Genomic DNA, 15397 nt, shown 5'->3' with positions numbered 1-15397 from the left:
CATCTATTTAAAACTGTGGTTTGTTCGTCACATGGATCACATATAATTGTGCTGAAATTTCTGCCATTTCTGGCCTCCATTGAAATTTTGTTGCAGTGTGTCAGCGAAGTTATTGACACGAGGTCGCTGTTAAAAATACTTACCTACAGGCCAGCTATTTAAAACTGTGGTTTTCCGTCACACATATTACATACCTTTGCGGTTCAAATCCAGCCATTTGTACTGAACGTGGAAAATATTGTCCTCCATTTAAAATGGGCAAGGCACGTGGCAAGGGAAGGGGAAGTGGACGTGATGGTGATGATGGTGCATGCTGAGGACGAGGCTGAGGCTGTGGGCTAGCTGAAATTGTGCCACAATAAACACCCACATCTTCTCGCTTGACCTTCCTGTCCCAATTAATAGGGGACCACAAAACACCACCATTGAACACAGAGCAGTGTGAAAAGGTTATTGGTTGGATAGCAGATAATGCTTCCAGTCACTAAGCCACCACCACCCTGTCTTCCACACGGTCAAGTCTCAGTAGCCATAAGTCTGGACTGCATATTCCTCACCCTGATCCTCCTTCCTACCACCATGCCGAGTGCCCGGAGACAACTGATCCCACATTTGGACACTCCAAAGAGCTGTTCACTTTTCCATTTATAGATTTGGGCCTCTCGCCCAGTCCACTTGAGGCGGGGCAAGAGGAGATCGCATGTAGCGATGCCCAAATATTTGAGCAGCAACGGTCACACTAAGGCGACTGTGGGAAACTGTCACAAGAGGTGGACGAAGATGAGACACAATTGCCCGAAAGTCAGGAGAAGGACCAGGTGCAGAAGTGGAAGACGAGGTGGTGGATGATATTGTAACTGACCCAACCTGCAGGGGGACATACAGAGCGAGGACAGCAGCACACAGGGGGAGGGAGGCAGAGGACCACAACAGGCAGGAAGAAGCAGTGGGGTGGCTGCAGACATAAGACGGGCAACTACTCCCCGTACCATCAACATGACAGAAGTTGCCAGTACAACTGCTAGGTCTTCCCGAGTCTAGTTGTTTTTTAAAGACTCTGTCGATAACGTCAAAAAGGCCATTTGCACTACCTGCCAGGCCAGCATCAGCATGGGTAGCAAAACTAGCAGCCTGACCACCACCAGCATGATCAGGCACATGGTAGCAAAGCACCCGACTAAGTGGGCCGAACACCAAGGTCCAGCAACAGTGTCTGCGGGTGGCACCACTGCTTGTTCCGCTGTTGTGCATGCAAGCCAATCCTCTGTCCAAAGCGCATGTGAAGATACCTCCTGCCCTGCACCTGTCGTTGCACACTCTCAAGTAGCACCATCAGCAAGCACATCCAGGTCCTTGTCCCAGCGCAGCGTTCAGTTGTCCGTACACAGTCCTTGGAATGTAAGTGCAAATACACAGCCACCGACCCTCAGGCCTCACTACTAAATTCACACATTTCGCGACTGCTTGCGCTCGAAATGTTGCCTTTTAGGCTCATGGAGATGGAAGCTCTCCGCAACCTGATGGCGGCAGACGTCCCTTGGTACTTGGTCCCCAGTCGCAACTATTTCTCCTGGCATCCCCGCATTACACAAGCATGTGTCCCACAACATTAGCCGTGCCCTCAACAATGCAGTTACTGGGAAATTCGACCTAACCACGGACACGTGGACAAGTGCTTGTGGGCAGGGACAATATACTGCAGCACTGCCTCGGCCAAGTTGCAACAGGCTGTGCTGAAGCTAATATACTTAGGTGACAAACCACACAACGCTGAAGAGTTGTAGACAGCTTTGAAAGGGCAGGCAGATTTGTGGCTGACACCGCTGAACCTACAGCCAGGCATGGTCGTGTGTGACAATGGCCGGAATTTGCTGGCGGCTCTGAGGCGAGGCGAGCTCACACACGTATCATGCCTGGCCAATGTGCTTAACCTCGTGGTTCAGCGGTCTCTCAAAACCTACCTGGAGCTGCCGGATCTGCCTGTAAAAATACGCCGCCTGTGTGCCCATTTTAGAAAGTCACCTACAGCTTCCGCTGTCCTTGCCGTGTTTCAGCAGCGATTGCAGCTTCCGGCTCACCGACTGGTGTGTGATGTCCCCACGCGCTGGAACTCTGCATTGCAGATGTTGGGAAGGGTTTGTGAGCAGAAAAGGGCAGTTGTTGAGTACCAGCATCAACAAGGCCATCGATATTCAGTTCAGACTCCACACATAAGACCTCAGGAGTAGACATGGATGTCAGACAAATGTATCATCCTCCAAAACTTTGAGAACTCCACCAAGATGGTGAGCGGCGATGACGCCATAATTAACATCACCATCCCACTTCTCTGTCTTCTGAAACGTTCTCTGTTCACAATCAAAGAGGATGCATTGCAGGCAGAGCATGATGAGATGGAGCAAGGAACCATACAGGGTGATTACACACAGCCCGCTCTCATCTCATGCCAACGTGGATTGGGTGTCAATGAGGAAGAGGAGGAGGAGGAGCTAGTTTCATGTGCTATAGACGGTACTACCTGCACAACTGTAATACCACCTCTTCAACGTGGACGGCCTGAGGACAGGAAGGAGGAGGAGAGCATGGTCAGTCGTCCTCTTGGTGAGGACACGGAAGTCTTGCCTGTTAGCAGTCTGGCACGCATGGCTGAGTTTATGTTACGCTGCCTTTCTCATGACCCTCTTGTTCTCCAAATTTTGGGTGACAGTCATTACTGGTTGGTGACACTTCTAGACCCAGGCTACAGGAGAACTTTCATTGGACAACCAAGGAGTACAGGCGAGAGAAACACAACTCCAATCCAGCAGAGGCAGAGAAACACTGTCAAAGTTTTCTCAGACCCTCCCATCACACAGGCCCTGAGGCACGGGGTAGTTTCACAAGTAGTGCAAAGTTTAGGAAGACGGTGAGGGAGTACCTTGCCAACCGTAACAACATCCTCCATGATTCCTCTGTGCCTTATAATTATTGGGTATCCAAGCTGTACACGTGGCACGAACTGGCTCTCTATGCCTTGGAGGTCCTGGCCTGCCCTGCCACTAGCGTTTTGTCAGAGCGGGTATTTAGTGCAGCCGGTGGAATTATAACCGATAGGCGCATCTGCGTGTCAACTGAAAATGCTGACAGGCTGACTCTTATAAAAATTAACACTGGCTGGATTGGGCCAGACTTCTCAACACCACCGAATGATAGCACCTCTGTCTTCACACCCAGACATGGGTATATGCTTCCTGATTTTGTCTAATTGCTCTTGTCCTCCTCCTTCTCCTCATCCTCCATCACCATATAATTCACCACCATATCTACCATATCACCTCCTCTACGTGTCTTGCAAGGGGCATTGGAGTTTCTCCAAAGTTTTGGCAGCTTTTGCATTCACTGCATAGGCAAATACTATGGGAGACCCACTTCCTAATCATGGGAACATTGTTTTTAGAAGGCTCTCTGACCTCTACGTCTCTTCCAAGGGGCATTGGAGTGCCTCCAAATTTTTGGCAGTTTTTGCATTCACTGCATAGGCAAATACTATGGGAGACCCACTTCCTAATAATGGGAACATTGTTTTTATTAGGCTCTCCGACCCATCTCTTCCAAGGGGCATTGGAGTGCCTCCAAATTTTTGGCAGCTTTTGTATTCACTGCATAGGCAAACACTATGGGAGACCCACTTCCTAATAATGGGAACATTGTTTTTAGGAGGCTCTCCGACCTCTATGTCTCTTCCAAGGGGCATTGGAGTGCCTCCAAATTTTTGGCAGCTTTTGCATTCACAGCATAGGTAAACACTATGGGAGACCCACGTCCTAATAATGGGAAATTTGTTTTTAGGAGGCTCTCCAACCTCTATGTCTCTTGCAAGGGGAATTGGAGTGCCTCCAAATGTTTGGCAGCTTTTGCATTCACTACATAGGCAAACACTATGGGAGTCTCACTTACTAATAATGGGAACATTGTTTTTAGGGCGATCTCTGACCTCTACGTCTCTTGCAACGGGCATTGTAGTGTCTCCAAATTTTTGGTAGCCCTTGCAGTCATTGCATATGCAATAATAGTATAGGAGACCCACTCGTTAATAATGGGAAAAAGAAAGCATAGCCGGCTGATGGCTCTCCAACAATAGTGAGGGCCAACTGCTGGCCCTTTAAGAATAGTAAGGGCCGCCTGATGGCCCTATAAAAATAGGCTGTGTGACTTTCAGAGTCCCTCCATCATAAATGAAACAGGATGTATCTGATGATGTGTCACACACCACATGGCCAGATAAGGTTGTAAAATGTTAAAATGACATTTCCCAGTGAATGCATTTGTCTTGGTGGAAAGCAATGCAAAAGTGCAAAAACGCATTGAAAACATTACGTGTGAACATAGCCCAAGGTGTGGAGGAGCATTTTTGTTTTTGTATATTTATATTGCCATATATACATGTCATTACTCTGGAAAGAATGTTCCTTAACATATTTCCCAGGAAAATCCATTTTGGTTTCGTTTTTGTATGTTTTATTGTGAGTCCGTAAAAGTGGCATAATACCTCTGACAACGTTGTTGACAGCAGTGACCTGGGAGTCAAAAATGCTTCCAGGGGTCTTCCCCATGCTGTTCCCATGCCATTTGAGCAATGTTTCCATCGATTTGAGAAATTTTTAGGTCCTCTGCAGACCGCCAGAGGGAGCTGCCTGAAAAATGCTCAAGTTTCCCATAGACTTACATTGGGCTCGTTGCTCGGGTCGAGCCCCCGAGTATTCCAAATTGCTCGCCCCGAGCATTTTAGTGCTCACTCATCACTAGTTATGAAAATTGCCTCTTCAGAGAAAAAGAGGACTTGTACTGGAAGCAGGTGGCGCTATAGAGTACAAGTCCTCTTTTTCTCTGAAGAGGCAATTTGCATATTAAATTTCCCAGAGGAGCATTGCACGGCGAATAAGCCTCCTTACCTTCACGTGCCAGAGCTGGTGTGTCACTCTCCATAAGGAGAAACGTTACCCCTTAGACCTCATCACTAGCAGTAAGCCATAATCATCAACATTAACAGAAATAAACACTTGAAATAGATCAGTCTGTTTGTAATGACTCTATATAATATGAGTTTCACTTTTTGTATTGAAGAACTGAAATAACTTACATTTTTGAGGATATTCTAATTTTGCGAGAAGCACCTGTAGTATTATTCTCTGAATTTTCTTGTTGTGATCCAGTTTGTGAAACAATCGATGTTTGAGACATAGACATTTCAAAGACAATTGTTCGAATTTTCTGAAAGTCATTGTAATGTAGCAAATAGCATTGTTATTTACTGTAACAAAAGTCATCTTGTGCCGGAGCTGCAATGATTTATGTCTCTGTCCATTAACTCATGCACACTTCATTGGTCTTTATATTAGAATTGAAATGTTCCAATTATAAAAGACCTTATTGTTGGAGGTTACCTGAATTCATTCTGTTTCTTAATTGCTCTAGTTCTTATAGTTGAATCCCCCCCCCCCTTTTTTACTGTATTGCTCCTTTGCTCAGCATCTCAGCAGATTGATTAATTCCCAAATGATAGGGTTGTCATTAACTTTTGTCTATGACAGAATGTTGAAGCCAGTTGTAATTATTATATAACCTTGTCAATGCCTTATTTTACTTTAGTATTTATTCAACATATGTCAATATATTTACTCAATATGAACAATAATAGCATAGTTTAAATATTACTTACTAGTTGTTTAATTAGGCATTGAAAATTGCATCCAAATGTGTAGTAGAACCTTCATTCATTCTTTATGGGAATGATAAAAAAAAGTCAAATGGCCCCTGCTACATTCCGATAAGGCATTTCAGAACCTAGTTGTCGAGATCGCTGGGGGCCGACAATTCTGTCAATAACACTTCAGATCTTTAGTCTAATAAGCTATACCAGTTCTGTTGGTAGAGAAGACTAAACAGCACCAGAAAGCTTTGGTCATGGTGATTGAAAGTCCTTCCTGCGGGCATCTCAGATGTGAGGTTTCTTTGCACATTGCCAACCAATGAATCTTGTACAGTGTGCAGACTTTGTAGGAGAAAAAGAATCCATTGACTTCCATGCTCTAATAGACTAAGAACTACTCTCTCCATAATCACATGCAGTGGGAAGAGCATGCTGGTCAGCAATCTGACTAATGCTCAATGCTCCATTTACCCTTCTACCACTTCTCCTCTAGCTCATCTATCTGGTAGCCAGACTGACTGCATCCTTAAAGGGGTTTTCCCATGAACAAAAGTTAATTTTAAAAATTGTCTGTGTCTGACCATGTACAGAACATACCACAGCTCCTGGGCAGGGGAGGAATCAAAAGACAATACAGACATTACAGCACGGGATCACAGAGGATTCATTTTGTGAGGTAAAATATTTCACTGCCTGTTTTTAAACAATATTGTACCTCACAAAATGAATCCTCTGCAATCCCCTGCTGTAATGTCTGCATTGTCTTTTGCTTCCTCCCCTGCCCCGGAGATGTGGTATGTTCCGTACACGGTCAGACACAAATTTATAACGAAGAGAAAAATGGAGCCTTAAATTGCTTAGAACAATTATTCAAATTTTATTGCATATAAAAATTAAAATCAGTTACAGAAGACACCCATATAACATTTATGCACAAAAATGTGATCAACACAGACCTCAGGCTGTGAGTGGCCAGTGGCGCCGATTACAATATGTTTTAATAAATAGTGAATATGCCAAAAGGAATTTCCTGTACACAATACATGCTGATAGTGTCTAGTGAGTCCATAAATTATGCCCTGAACCAAAGGAAAAAGGTATAATACCTAGTGCATCTTGGTAACTATCGATAGGCTAAAGGGAAAATGTATTAATTAATTGGACTCATAAACATACCCAGCAGTTAAAGATGGATGCCAATGGGACTGTCAACCTGGTGAGAGGATTCCCCACATCCCCTACGCATGTTTCGCTTGTATAAGAGACCGCTTCATCACGGGGGAATATGCTCCTATACCTTCCAGGACCTTCTTATACCATGTGATGAGTCACATGGTATAGCCTCAGCCAGTAGGTGATGGTTCTAACGGTGCATGCGTCCCCACTCAACCGAGCTACCGCCCCCCCCCCCCCCACAGGCGTCACGCACCGAGCGCATGCGCGGGAGCCGGGGCGCATCACAGGGCTTCCGGTCATGCGCATAGCCCTGTGCGACACCGCAAGGGACACAGCACCGGGCAAGAGGCGAGCGCATGCGCACCGCATCACAGATGCCACAGATGGGCAAGGGCAGCCACATAAATCCCACCCCTAAGAACAATTACAACAAATAGATGCACAAATACATATATATATATTACAAACAATTTAGAGATTCGCACAAAGGAATCTATGTTCTATTTTTTTGGCAGGGTACTTTGGGGGATCTCAACAACTTTATGGGCAGCTTGAATGAGAATTCGCTAAACATTAAACTTACTTATAAATATAGTACTAAACATATTGATTTTCTTGACGTCAGTCTGGAGGTGGATGAACTATCCTTCCTCCAGACTGACATCTTTAGGAAAGAAGCATCAGTGAATTCTCTCATGAATGCCTCATTGGCTCATCACAGTGCCACCATCAGGGCCATCCCGGTTGGTCAGTACCTTCGAATGAGACGGATATGCTCCACAGATGAGCGGTTTGAGAAGCAGGCCGGTGATCTTAGGGACAGGTTCCTCCAAAGAGGGTATAGCCATAGGAATGTGAGGGACGGATATAATAGGGCCAAAAACACTACTCGTGGCCAATTATTCCGACCCAGAGTGGGTGGACGTGGATATGATCAGAAGATCAGGTACATCTCCACATTTAACCATGAATGGGACACCATGAGGGCGGCCATGAAAAAACATTGGCCGATCCTCATGACGGAACCTTGCTTGGCGGAAAGCCTTGGAGCCACCCCATTGATGACTGCAAGGCGTTCAAAGAATCTCAAGGATATTCTAACTCGGAGCCATTATGCTCCCCACACCCCCAATCCATTCGGTGCTAGATGCTCTCTACAAGGCTGCTTTCCATGTGGCCACTGTGCGGCATGTGCTAATATATCCCGTGCCACCACCTTCAGCTCTGTCGATGGAATGCGCCAGTTTAACATCAACCAATATATTTCCTATGGCACGACCCACGTGGTATATTATGCCACGTGTGGCTGCCCAAAGGTATATGTGGGCTTGACGTCAAGAGCACTGTAGTGTACTGGAAAACAATAAAATATTCCAAGTGCAGTGAACTTGCAAAAAAAAGTTAAATTCCACAATTGTTTTTTGAAGGTTTGTTTTACCATGTTCACTAAATGCTAAAACTTAATGGAAATTACGATTCTCAGTGTTAGTATGAGTACGCAGATACCTAACATGAATATGTTATTTTTTATTTAAGTGGTGAAAAAATTCTAAATTTGTAAAAAGAAATGTAAAAAAATGGCGCCATTTTCCGATACCATTCTGGGGTCGATACAATGTTTTGATCGCCTGTTATTGCATTTTATTGCATTGTTGTGGTGACCAAAAAAAACATTGTTCTTCCTCTGTATAAAGCGCTGGTAAGGCCGCACTTAGAATATTGTGCACAGTTCTGGGCTCCGGTGCACAGGAAAGACATATTGGAGCTAGAGAGGGTACAAAGGAGGGCGACTAAGATAATAAAGGGAATGGAGGGACTAGAATACCCAGAGAGGTTGTCAAAATTAGGCCTATTTACGTTGGAAAAGAGAAGGCTTAGGGGAGACCTCATAAACATGTATAAATACATCAGGGGGCAGTACAGAGATCTCTCCCATGACCTGTTTATACCAAGGATGGTGACAAAGACGAGGGGGCACACTATGCATCTGGAGGAAAGGAGGTTCCTACACCAGCATAGAAGGGGATTCTTTACGGTCAGAGCCGTGAGACCCTGGAACTCTCTGGGAGAGGAAGTGGGGATGTCCAACTCACTTAATGAGTTCAAGAGAGGCCTGGATGCCTTTCTTGAGAACAATAAAATTACATCTTATGCTTAGTGATAGTTAATTAATCCAGGGTTTTAATCTGACTGCCAGATTGGAGTCGGGAAGTGAATTTTTCCTCAATGATGTAAATTGGCCTATACCGCATGTTTTTTTTTTGCCTTCCCCTGGATCAACGCGGTGGAATAGCTGCAGTGCACAAGAAATAGGCTGAACTGGATGGACGCTTGTCTTTTTTCGGCCTTATAAACTATGTAAATATGTTTATCTTTTTTTTGTTACACCATTTACCTATCTGATTAATTTTCTTTATATTTTGATAGATTGGACATTTCTGAACACAGCGATACCAAACATGTGTTTTTTTTATTATTATTGTATTATTTTTATTTTAAATTGGAAAAAATGGGGGTGATTTGAACTTTTATATTTTTTCAATATTTTTTTAAACATTCTTTTTTAATTTTTATTTGTTTAAACAGTCTCCTTAGGAGCCTTGAAGCTGAGATCTTCGGATCACCTGTGCTACATATAGCATTAGCCCTGCTAAGTGTAGCAGAAATCATCATCTCCTTTGAACGCCAGTCACGGGCTAGTGTTGATGGGAGATCTGTAATGACAAGCACAGGAATCTTCTGCAGACCACCATCTGCCATGCCAAACCGTCGGCGCCCCGCAATCATGTAAAAGGGGTGTATATGGATAGCGGCATTTAACAAGTTAACAGCATTAACAAGTTAACAGCATTTAACAATCATTAGTCATTGATAACGTCATTTAACAAGTTAACAGCCGCAGGTGGTTCATGATTCCACCCGCGTCTGTTAGAGGCACATGACAGCTTATCAGATCTGCTTTCATGTGCCGGGAAAGATGTGGGCTCAGTTCCAGAGCCCACATCAAAGGGAGTCACATGACCTTTAACGTACTGATACGTCAAAGGTCGTGAAATGGTTGAACGCTACTGAAACCTCCCTCACTAAAGTCTCTAACGATCTACAAACAGCAAAATCTAAAGGCTACTATTCCTTGCTGATTCTCCTTGATCTCTCTACAACATTCGACACTGTGTATCCCCAGCTCCTTCTCACTATGCGCCTCTTTATCTGCCTCAAGGATACCGTTCTCTGTTGGTTCTCCTCCTACATATCTCACCGCTCCTTCATTATATCTTTTGCCGAGTTTTACTCCTGTAATCTTCCCCTTACTATCGGGTTTCCTGAAGACTCAGTCCAAGGCCTCCTCCTCTTCTCTCTACACACCGCCTCTATTAGACAAACTATCAGCAGATTTGGTTTCCAGTATCATCTCTATGCTGATAACACCCAATTATACACATCTTCTTCTGACATTACCCCTACCTTAATACAAAATATCATGGATTGATTGTCCGCTGTCTCTAACATCATGTCGTCACTGTATCTGAAACTGAATCTCTCTAAAACTGAACTTCTCGTGTTTCCATCCTCTAGTAACCTACCTGTAACCAATATTGAAATTACCTTGAGTGGTTCAACCAAAACTCACAGCAGTACGCTTGCTGGGGTTATATTAGACACAGAACTTTCCTTTATTCCCTATATCCAATCACCCACTCACTCATATTACCTGCATCTTAAAAACATCTACAGAATCCAACCTTTTCTCCCCTTTGAAACTGCAAAACCTTTACTGTCACTCTCATTCATTTTCATCTGGACCACTGCAATCTCTACTGATCGGTCTCCAATTCATCCTGAATGCAGCAGCCGCTTCATGGATGCCTCAACCTTGTGCCCATCATTGCACTGGTTGCCCATTCGCCCAAAGCTCTCCACAGTTCTGCCCCACCCTATATCTCCTCCCTCATCGCTGTATATCACCCTACCCTTGCCCTCCATTCTGCAACTGGTCTAAGACTATCATCTTCCATAATCCAAACCTCCCATTTCCATCTCCAAGACTTCTCTCATGTTGTACTAGTTTTCTGAAATGCACTACACCTTAAGATTCTACTAATACCTAGATCCCACATTTTTAAGAGTGTTTTAAAACCACATCTCTTTAGACAGGCCCCTTTACCTCAATTCACTAAACTAACTCTCTCCTGTTCCCTCTTTATAAATTTTACTCAGAATCTGGTCCCGTCTATTCATCTGTGTCTTAATCCTCCTTTCATTCAATAGCACTGTGCAATTGCACCTAGACAAATACTGGCTGGTTACCTGATCATGCAGCTTATTTGAAAAGTCCTATTTACTATAATGATGGTTGGACCATACATGACCAGCTTGTAAGCTTGCGAACAGAGCTCTTACTCATCCTATAACTGTTGAGTTATGGGCTACTTTGTGATGTTTTTATTGTCTTTACTATCTGTATTGTCTTAATTGTAAAGTGCTGCCGAATATTTTGGAGATAGATATATATAAAAAGTATTATTATCTGGTCTTCAGAGCAGCCTCTTTTTCCCCCCTTCATGTGGCCTGCTCACTCTCAGTAGCCACTGTGTGTCTCAGGCCACAGATGCATGACTTGCAGAGACCTTTTAGTCTCATTCACGGTCGGAAGTCCCAGCTTAGAGTGAACAGATCAAAGATGTGAAAATGGAAATTAGAGGACTGGATGGTGGTCAACGCTGCTCGCCACCCATCGTCTGATCCTCAGAGCCTATTTTTTTCTGCCATAATAGTTCTAGCCTGTTTACTCTAAGCTGGGACTTCGAGATTCTGGAAGTTCCGGCCTAGCATGAACAGGCTGGGAGAGTTGAAATGCGGTGGAGTTTGGAAAGTGGAGAGAAAGCAGATGAGGAGCTGAACAGATGAGCAGTGAAGTAAGATTTTTTTTTACATCTTATATTTATCATACTTTGGGGTCTAAAGAGACTCCAGAGCATAATAATGGACTTTCAATTCATTGAGAATAACTTTGCTGGAAATCAAATTTCATGGGAAAATTTTCACGATTTGTTGAATTCGCATTTTATCAGATCTACTCTTCTCTATTATTAAGTGAAAAGCATGTTCAATCAGGCTGTGGACAGATGACTAAGTTTTTAGGTTTATTTTGCTGTATATTTTGGGGTCATTATTAGTGTTGAGCTAGCATGCTCGACACTGCTCGGTACTCGCCCGAGCATCACGCTACTCGGGATGCTCGGCGAGCACCGAGCATTTCCGGGTTACTCGGGCGGGAGCTCAGGTCTCCGCCCGGAATGTTTGGCGCTCTTTACAGAGCCTATGAACATGCAGTGATTGCAAGCCAGTCACTGTAATGCCGCAGCCATGTTGGTTGTGGGCATTACAGTGATTGGCTGGCCGCACAGCGTCACCTCGAGTATTTAAAACCGGGCGCCGCCATCTTGGACACAGTCACTCTCGATCAGACAGTATAGGGACAGCGCTGCTGATTTAGGGAGAGATATATCCTGTGAAATAGTTAGTGTAGGGTCTGTAAAGGCTGCCAGATCAAACAAACAGTCCTTCTCAGGACTAATATCCATCCCAGATATCAGGCAGGCAGGCTGTATAGAAGACGCAGTGGTTATACCAGCAAACGATGCATTACAGTCCTGTGTGCTACTGCTGCTGAAATTGCTGGACTTAGCTCAAGGTCTCGTGGGCCAGGAAAAATCCTTTTTTTTTCATCTAAATCCTCTTTTTTTTTTCCTCCTTCACACTGTACAAATACCCGTCTTATAAACCTTTTGGTGCCCCCCCCCCCCCTAAAAAGGTGTGTCTCTGATTTTTCAGACACAAATATATCTGTTGAAAATAGTCTGGTGTAGGCCAGAGAAATAGAAGTGTGGTTTTGTAGTTCCATAGGCCATTTGTGTCTAAAAAAAACAGTTTGAGTGTGTCACTCACTGTTCAGCTGCAAATCTATATATTTAAAAAAGTCTGGTATACACCAGTAAATTATAACTGTGTTTTTGCTGTTCCACGGTAAAAAATCTCTATTATCCTGCTCTTGGCATTTTTTGCTGTAAAAAAAATAATAATAGTGTCTCCCTGATTTTTCAGACACAAATATATCTGTTGAAAATAGTCTGGTGTAGGCAAGAGACACAGAAGTGTGCTTTTGCTGTTCCATGGTAAAAAATCTCTATTATCCTGCTTTTGGCATTTTTTGCCGTAAAAAATAAATAGTGTCTCCCTGATTGTTCAGACACAAATATATCTGTTGAAAATAGTCTGGTGTAGGCCCGAGAAATACAAGTGTTTGGTTTTGCAGTTCCACGGTTCAAACCTCTTTATTATCCACTTTTGGGCCATTTGTATCTAAAAAAAACAGTTTGAGTGTGTCGCTCACTGTTCAGCCGCAAATATATACTGTAGATATTTAAAAAAGTCTGGTATACACCAGTAAATTATGACTGTGGTTTTGCTGTTCCACGGTAAAAAATCTCTATTATCCTGCTTTTGGCATTTTTTGCCGTAAAAAATAAATAGTGTCTCCTGATTGTTCAGACACAAATATATCTGTTGAAAATAGTCTGGTGTAGGCCCGAGAAATACAAGTGTTTGGTTTTGCAGTTCCACGGTTCAAACCTCTTTATTATCCACTTTTGGGCCATTTGTATCTAAAAAAAACAGTTTGAGTGTGTCGCTCAGTGTTCAGCCGCAAATATATATATATTTTAAAAAGTCTGGTATACACCAGTTAATTATAACTGTGGTTTTGCTGTTCCACTGTAAAAAATCTCTATTATCCTGCTTTTAGCATTTTTTGAGTAAAGAAAAACAGTAATATTTTCTCCCTGATTGTTCAGATTGTTTAAAAGAGTCGGGTGTAGGCCAGAGAAATAGAACTGTGGTTTTCCTCTTCCACGGTTCTAATCTACTTTTTATTACCCTTTTTCCATTGAGTGCGAGTGTAAGCTATTTTACTTCCTTTACAATGGGCAAGGCGTGTGGCAAGGGACGTGGAAGTAGACGTTCTGGTGATGGTGCGTGCAGAGGACTGGGCCGTGGCCAAGGTGAAAATGTGCCACAACCAACAGCCACATCTTCTCGCTCCCACTTCTTGACCGAATTACTAGGGAAGCGCAGAACAACACCAGTATTGCGAACTGATCAGTGTGAACAGGTTATTAATTGGATAGCAGATAATACTTTCAGTTATATGGGCACCACCACCTCAGGCCTGTCTTCCACACGGTCGACTTTTAGTAGCCGTGAGTCTCGACCGCATACTCCTCCTCACTCTGATGCTCCTTCCTCCCACCATGCCGAGTGTCGTCAGACAGCAAGTGATCCCACAAGTGGACAGTCTGAAGAGCTGTTCACTGGTCCATTTCCAGATTTGTGCCCCTCGCCTGCTCCGCTTGAAGTGGTGGAAAAGGAGATCCCATGTAGCGATGCCCAAATATTTGAACAGCCACGGCCACAGGAAGTCGACGCTGGCAATTTGTCACAAGAGGTGGACGATGACGAGACACAATTGCCAGGAAGTGAGGAGGAGGATCGTGGTGCGCAAGTGGAAGAGGAGGAGGTGGTGGATGATCTAGTAACTGACCCAACGTGGCAGGAGGACATGCAGAGTGAGGCCAGCAGCACACAGGGGGAGGGAGGCAGAGTACCCCAACATGCAGGAAGAAGCAGTGTGGTGGCCGCAGACAGAAGGCGGGCAACTGTTTGCCGTAACACCAACACGAGGGACGTTGCCAGTACAAGCGGTAGGTCTTCCAGAGTCTGGAATTTTTTTAAAGACTCTGCTGATAACCCCAAAAAGGCCATTTGTACCATCTGCCATGCCAGCATCAGCAGGGGTGACAAAACTACCAGCCTGACCACCACCAGCATGATCAGGCACATGGCAGCAAAGCACCCGACTTTGTGGGGCGAACTACAGGGTCCACGACCAATGTCAGCAGGTGTCACCACTGCTTCTTCCACTGTTGTGCGTGCAATAGAAACTCCTTTTTTGTGTGCAAGGCAATCCCCTGTCCATACTGAATGCAAAGATGCCCCCTCCTCTCAGTCTTCACTTGTTATGGCAGTTTCTCAAGAAACAGCATCAACGTCCATGTCCATGTCCCACCGCAGCATTCAATTGTCCATATCCCAGACCTTTGAACGAAAGTGGAAATTTGTAGCTAACGCCCCACAGGCCACAGTCCTAAATTTGCACATTTCACGACTGCTTGCGTTGGAAATGCTGCCTTTTAGGCTGGTGGAGACGGAATCCTTCCGCAACCTTATGGCGGTGGCCGACCCTCGGTACTCGGTCCCCAGCCGACACTCTTTTGCCCGGTGTGCCATCCCCGCACTACACAAGCACGTGTCCCAAAACATCTGCCGTGCCCTCAACAACGCAGTTACTGGGAGAGTCCACCTGACAATGGACATGTGGACAAGTGCTTGTGGCCAGGGACGGTACATCTCCCTGACGGCACACTGGGTAAACATAGTGGGGACCCAGTCGGACCTTGAGACGGAACACATCCT

This window comes from Phyllobates terribilis, unplaced genomic scaffold (genome assembly GCF_046119375.1).
Source record: "Phyllobates terribilis strain yellow unplaced genomic scaffold, ASM4611937v1 Scaffold_2__4_contigs__length_985480577, whole genome shotgun sequence".
In the NCBI taxonomy this organism is placed as follows: domain Eukaryota; kingdom Metazoa; phylum Chordata; class Amphibia; order Anura; family Dendrobatidae; genus Phyllobates; species Phyllobates terribilis.
This window is presented reverse-complemented; position numbering follows the sequence as displayed.